Consider the following 7,982-nt stretch of genomic DNA (forward strand, 5'->3'; position numbering starts at 1 on the left):
AAACAGAAAAGGGCAATATGCTACTTACTGATTTTCTCCATTACACACATTTTTTTGTGAGGCTGTGTCTTCATTACATTTTCACAGTAAGTTTGAGCTGTTTACATCAGAAAGGCCAAAGGACTACTTGCAGGAAAACAATACAAAGTAAATACAGAATATGGGAAATACGAAAAGAAATATGAGTTATGCCAAGGCTTGGGTAGAGAAATGGAGTGGGCTACTGACCCTGCTTCATGTGATCAGTTGGTACACCTGCATACATACATTATCTGTAAGAAAATCTGTACATTTAGGACTATAATTGTGTGTTTTGGTTTGAGAGGAAGAAAAAATTCAGGTAATTCCATTTACATTATTTTTGGATTTTGCCCTAATATTTCTTTGTAACCCACAGTGACAGAACCAATATAAAATTGCTTTTTTAAAAATAGAAATGGTCAAAAATTGCCATGATTTTTCTGGATGAACATATTTTATAGAACATGCAATTCTGAAATTAGCTAGCTCATGTTGAAGGTGTAGCGTAAGTATCCTGGACAGAGAGCCAAAGACAAAAAGGAAGGCAAGACCAGGCATGGCAGGGACCTGTGCCCTGTGGCTGACTTGGGGTGAGCTGGAAGAGAAGCATGGAATAAACTAAAACCAGTGATACGAGGTGGAGACCCCTGGTGTGTGCTTTCTGAGTGACACTATGCCAGATACAAAACAGATCCCACTGCAACGTCAGAAGGTTTCTACAAGGCAGTGCTAATGATTGTTGTACACACATGAGCCAATACAGAGGAGCTTTACACACTCAAAAGGATTGAACGTCCTTTATTGCTGGTAGTGGAGTGGGCTCCCCCCAAAGATCTCTCAACCCCACACTGCACCGTAGCAGGGTTTATAAAGACAATGTCGACAAGCCAGGAGGGGATCAGAGGGACCGATCTGATGCAGAACTATCTTAGAGATAAAAAGTTCATAGCTTTAAAGCTTTTGTTGCTAAATCAACCAGGTAAAACTCATTTTTTTCCCTCCCAATTATGCTGGAAAAACCTAGCCAGCGGTTTGAGCATTTGTGCCAGACGGGACGCGATTGTCTCAGCCACGGTGCATTGTCATGGGTGAGGGCTTGCATGAGACTGAGTCCAGCTCAACACGGAGTCCCCTCATGTTGGGCTTGTTATTTCGCTACACTGGATAATTTTATGTGTTAACTTGGTGTGGCTATGGTGCTAACTTTGTGAGCCAGCATGCTAAGTATTAGAATTCTGAATCAAGCAGATTTTACTTCAGAATGTTTATGGCCTTATTCATTCAGCTGAAAACCTTAAGAAAAAAAAAATGCAGGTTCTCAGATGAGAAGATATTTTTCCAGTTTGCCTTTGAATTCCAAGCACATGATGTGGTCTCTTGGGGACAGTTCTCAATAGCTAAAAAATTGACACACCCATTAAGTCACATAGTTACACTTCTTTTTTCTACAGCATATGATATCTGCTTTCTGGTCATGAATGCACATAGAGAAGGATCTTATGATTGTGATCTGGCCCTGGACTTTATGATTGTATGTATTTGCTAGTTTGTATCCCCTGAGCTGCCTTTTCCCACCTCACCCCAGTGAATACTATTTCATTCTCCATACATGTATATTTGAAAATATTAATCTTTATAATACTCCAAATAATGAGATTAGGTATTTTTTTTCTTTTTGAATTTGGCTTGATATGTCACTTCTACATTCATTAAGTTTCATTAAAGGGTAAGATCTCTATCTTCTTTAGGGTTGACTAGTATTTCAGTGTGTGTGTGTGTGTGTCTATCCATTTTATCCATTGTTTTTTCATGATACAATTCCATAGCCTTGGGGGTTTCCTCTACACCCTTCCCATTTACCCAACTATTTCCTCCCTATATTATAACAATAGTATAGTCCCTCAGCAATAGTCACAACTCTATCATTCTACTGTTATATCGTGACATTGTAGGTATAGAGAGTGGTGTAAAGTCCAACATCCTATTGTCAAGATATATTGCAAGTTCATCTTTTATTTGGGAGTAGAGATGAATATTGTGATGTTCTTTATTTTTCAGTACGCTGGTCTCCCTTAGTTCCTCTAGATGACTATATGTGTGTGCATGTTTACCTATATCCGTTAATCTTGTATTTTGCACGAAGGTTGCCTTATATCAGAGAGAGCACATGTACTTGTCCATGTGGGATTGGCTTATTTCACCTAGCATAATGTTTTCTAGGTGAGATTATTTTGTTGCATATGGAAGAATTTCATTAGTTTAACGTCTGAGTAAATGTACCAGAGTTTCTTTATCCATTCTTCTTTCAACAGAAATCTAGGTTATTCCCATGTAGACAATTTAAGTGACTTCCACGGCTTGGAATCTGTGAATAATGTTCTAATGAACATATGAATGCAGATTATCAAAATACGAATTTGAGATAAAGTCAATTTGAGGGCAGTTCAGAATTTCCAGTTCTCTGGATAGAATTCTTTTATGTAGTGTCATATTTAAAATAGATGGATTTTGCTACTTTTTTCTTTGTCCCCACCAGCATCCCTGTTTTATGCAGTACTTTCCTATTAAATTCTACAGCTTCAGGGTGCATTTAGAAATTTTAAGAAAATAATTGTTTTTGCCTTAATCACAATTTTTTCAAGGGATATAACCTGTCAAGTTATTGAAAACATAAATCAAAATAAAATTTCATTATGTTTACATTGGAGACATATGATTTGGAGTCATTCAAAGTATTCCTACCTAGAACCATGGTCAGAAGAGTTTTTTGGAAAGAGTTAGGGTTTCCTTAGCTTGAAGATGATAAATGCATGTATGACTTCATATTTTTTTCTGTTTTAGTAGACTCTGCAATGCATGAATAAAGGGAAAATCACATTCACTAGAGTTAAATGGTTCCTTGAGTTATTTTATACCAGTTGATTCTTTTGCTTTTTAAATTTTTATTAATGTAAAGAAAATGGATTTTATGTATTCCTAAGGTACAGCTCCCAGAAGGTAACCCTACTACCCTCTTTCGGCTGTTTCTTCCCCAAATTTTACTCTCCTCTCCATCCCCTTGCCTTCATTATTTTTTCCCTAGGTATAGTTTTAATATACTACATTTTCAAAGATTTGTTTTGCCACAAATCATATCTTTGAATAAGCTAAAAGTAGGAAGATCCCAGTTTCATAGGAGTATATGCAAGGGTCAAACATGACAGTCACATTCCTTTATACACATTTTTGTAGTATCTCTTAACTGGCAATATCAGAAAGACATGATGTTTGCATTTTTTACACTGGCTTATTTTAGTATGCATAATAGTTTCCAGTTGTATTCATTTTACTGTGGCAGAAGGACTTCATTAATTTTTCATGGCTGAGTAGTATTCCACAGGGTGCATACACTAGTTGTTGGTTGATGGACATCTGAATTGATTGCATATAGTAGGTATTGTGAATTCACCTATGATATACATGACCTCCATTTGATCTAATCACATATCATCAACAGGAAATGGATGGTGTATAAGAAGACATCAAAAAAGCAAGGCAGCATGGCTTTGCAAGGCTTCCCATCACTTCTATATTCCATAAGCCCTTTCTGGAACAGAAGACCATTTGGCCACTAGATTCTATCAGGAAAGGATTCTCATTATAATGTACTATCTGGGACAGATTTCCCTGCTTCAATTAACTTCAGCAATTTCCTTCTTTAGCAATGGAATCTATTACCATCATGAACAAATTTCTATCATCTAACTTTTGGAAATATTTTGTAACATCAGTGTTCATAGTGTTAGATTTTTTTTGGCAAAGACCAAAAAAATGTGACACTGATTTAAAGTGCATTTGAACAACAATATGTTCCTTGCTCTGGTCTCTGGCCTCCTAGCTCAATTCTACCTTATAAATACTTGGTTGAAATTACTTTTAGTACAGAACCAACTGTGTGTAAGTAAAATTGTGAGATATAATTACATCATTGCAAGTAAAATACCTTGTTTAAATTATAAAATGTGTATTTCTAAGCTTTCAAAACAAGGTCATATTGCTTTAAAACTATTTTTGCAATATTAGGCGATCTTTTACATTTTAAATACATAATGAGGCTGAAAACTGAGTTTTTGGTTAATTTCAGCACATAATATGCCTAAAGAATTGCGAAGAGGGAAGTGTGTCTTCTCACCATAATGAATTTTTCTTCCTTTATTGTAGTCATAGCTTCTTGCTGTGTGATATTGCCCTGAAGGTTCTTTCGTTATCTTTGAAGACTTCCTGAGCAGCAGCAAGACAGAAGTAAAGGAAGCACTTAAGTGGATGCCAAACAAAGTAAAATTGTCTCTCTTCATCAATGTAGTTTATATAGTAAACATTCTCAACGTAATTTTACCCATAGGTTCCTATCAGAGGCATTCTATCCACTTAGGTGCATCAGGGAAGGCTTTAGAAAAGAGGTGGCATTTAAATTGATCTTTGAAGGATGAATACTAGAATGGAAAAAAACATGGATTTTGTTATAGTAGATTCCTGGTTTAAGAGGACACATGTTTGCTACAAAGTCTCCATAGACTTGGGGTGGGGGTGTTGGGGACCTTAAACTTCCCAAGGTTAGGCTTATGTGTCAGACTCTGCAAGCAAACAGTGTGAAAGCCAAGTTTAGCCCTTGGGAAAGCAAAGGTGACTGTTAAAGGCAGCAGAGGGCAATATAAGAAGCAGATGGAGCATCTTGAGGGCTTTCTAGGGAGAAAGAGGAAGGATTAGTGGTAATCACGCAGGGTTTTGGGCAGTTTGCTACCACCACATGAGTGTTTTCCCCATTTCTTCCCTCAATTTTCAATAAATTATCCCTATGCTATAAATATATCATGGAGTTAAACATACCCAGGCTGCCATCAAAGGCTATTTTGAGTTAAATGGAGGGATTGTTCCCAGGGACTGGGTCACGCTCTTGTACCTATTGGATAAGGCCATGATAGGCAGAAATGAGAAGATCCTTTGTAAGGAATCATCTAGGCAGAAATAAGTAAATGCTCCCGGGGAACAGTGAAGGGCATTTCTTTTTAAAAATCAGGCTTTTAATAGAAGCTAGACAGCAGATGCCAGAGGATACATTTTCTCATGACTGTCTGAAGTGCAAATAAATTGGTTTCTTGATTGTACATTCATTAAAATATTATAGAGGGTGCTACATGGAGAGTAAGGTTGGTGTGCCTTTGTGGAAATTAAGAATTGCAAAAGGGTCACAGGATGTATGGCTATCCAAACTCCACGTAGAGACAGAAATAAAGATCATGAGTTGGTAGTAATTCAGGGGATTAGGAAGAAGAGTAGTAAGAAAAAAAAATTTGGAGGAATAATTTAGAGCCAAAGCATGAAAGGTCTTGAAAGTTGGGATTTAAGTATTTGAATTTCACTTGCTGAGGGGAGAAAACCATGAAATATTCATGTTCAGGTGGCTGTTTGGATTTATAAGATAAAGTTTGGGATGGGAAGTTGATGCAGCACTAAGAGAACTAAAATGTCCGTATGCCAAACTGAAGTGCCTGGGTTATAGTTCCAACTCTGTCACAGATTCCTTGTAAGCACCCTGGGTGGATCGAGTAGCAATCCCTGCCACTCATGTGGGTGACCCAGGTTGAGTCCCTGGCTTCCGATTTAGGATTCTCCTCCCATTGGCTGTCTTAGGCATTTGGGAAGTGACTCAGTAGATGGAAACTTTCATTTCTCTATTTCTGTCTGTTCACCATTCAGATAAAAGAATGGCATAACATCTTTAAAAATTTTAATACTTCTAAGAAGAATGCACTCTTACCATATAAAACCAAATAGTATAAAAAATGTATTAGAGGGTCAGCATTGTTGTGCACTAACCTAAGCTACTACCTATGGTACCGACATCCCTTATGGATGCTAGTTTGAGACCCAGCAACTCTGCTTTTTATCTGACTTCCTACTAATATGCTTGGAAAAGCAGCAAAAGAAAGTTCAAGTGCTTGGTCCCCTGAACCCATACAGGAGATTCCAATGGAATCCCAGGCTCCATCCTCCAGACTGTGCTAGATCTGGTCATGCTGCTTTTCAGGGAAAGACATGGTGGATAGAAGATCTCTTTTACTCTCCTTTGTAACTCTGCCTTTAAAATAAATACATTTTTTAAAAGTCTCTAGAAATGAAATAAATAGCTTTTTAATTATAGCACCTACATATTGTTATATTCTGTCATACACATTCTTTCTCCAGATGCTATAATTATCACCTTAGAGTTTTGATTGGGGACTCACTATAAAGGAACAGATATGGTTGCAGTGACTTGCTAGGTTGCAGTGACCAGGATGGGGTCCTCGAAGGGAGAGAACTGGCGTCATTTCAAAGGAAAACACATCTAAAGGAGTGATGGGGTGAGTGCACTCCCCTTGGAGAGAGAGCAAAGGAACGCTTAGGGGACAGATATTTCCAGATTTTAAACCTGAGACTCTTGATATAAAGCTAGCTAAACTGGGAGTTAGGATGAATGATGAGTTTTCAAAAATAATTGCTAGGTTTGATTATGTATAGCTGTCTGCAAGTCTGGGTAAAATTGTCTAGCAGGAACCAGAATTTTAGGCCTGATTATCGGACAAGGGTAGATAAGGGAATGACTCAATGCGTACTTGCTAATGCATATCTTGTTTAAATTCTCCCAGCCCTGCAAAGTAGACATTACCTCTTTAAAGTGAAGAAAGGCTCAACAAAGCAACTAAGCAGGTAGAGATGAGATTTAAATATAAGGCTTTGGTTGTTCTATGCAAAGAAGTACTGAAGGGTTCAGCTGAGTAGAGAGCTTTTCAAAGGAAGAAGTATACAATCTTATGTATGGGAGCACACACATCTATAGTTACATATTTGTAGTAATTGTGCTGTCTTACTTCATTCCATACATGTCTGTTTTGAGAGTTTATTATAAAGGTTAGGAAATAGCATATTCCCTACACTAAAACACTTTAACAATGATGATAATCACTAGATTACTAAGAATACTTTTTCACAATTACAATACGATGAATAATTTTTAGTAACAACTTGATATGATTAAGGTCTATACATTTGGCTGGTAAAGAATGATTTCTTATCACTGAGGCTGTTCTCAGAAGTGGTTAGTGTTGGTTGATCCTTATTATTATGAGACAGACATTTATGATTATTTCATTCCCAAATCAATGCTTTCACAGCCAGGGCGGGGTCAAGCTTAGAACTCAGTCTCGGTCTCCAGTGTTGATGGAAGAGGTCGCACTCCCTGGGCCACTATCATTGCCCCAGATTCTGCATGAGCAGAGCTGGAAGTCAGACCCAGGCACCGTGACGTCGAGTGTGTGCACTCAAGCAGCATCTCCATCACCAGACCAAACACCCACTCAACAAGTTGATTGGGACCATGTGGAAATTCCTGAGGAGTTTCATACTTTTTTTCCAGTTTTCCTATTCTTCTAAACCCTAGCCAGAATCATCCTCAGTGCTGTGCCTCTGGGAATATGGATGATTTCAGACATGCTTTTTTAAACCCTCATTGCGTTTGCCCATTAGGCAGATCCCAAGCCACTTCACACTTTCAGCCGATTATTAACAGCAACACCTGCTTCTCCAGTACTAACTTCCTGTTTTCGTCTTCCTTGTTCTACTGTAAGATAATGTCACATGCTGGATAATGCACAGAAATGCATTGTCAGAGCACTATCGGACACATTTGAGATCTAATAATTAAGTTCTTTCAGAGTAGGAGGATGACAGTGGCACATTTATTTGTACTTGTTTACTTAAAATGCCTCTCTGATTTGACGTAGGGCAAAATAGTGTAGTGATCTGCATTAGCATTTCTTGTATCATACTCCATCAACAGAGAAGAAAGCCTCACGTTTGGGACTTTCACATCCCCTCTCACTTGGTTACAGGAGCATATTTGCTCACATGCTTCTTGTAATCCTTCATCACATGACTTGTTC

The sequence above is a fragment of the Ochotona princeps genome, chromosome 1 (genome assembly GCF_030435755.1).
Source record: "Ochotona princeps isolate mOchPri1 chromosome 1, mOchPri1.hap1, whole genome shotgun sequence".
Taxonomy (NCBI): Eukaryota; Metazoa; Chordata; class Mammalia; order Lagomorpha; family Ochotonidae; genus Ochotona; species Ochotona princeps.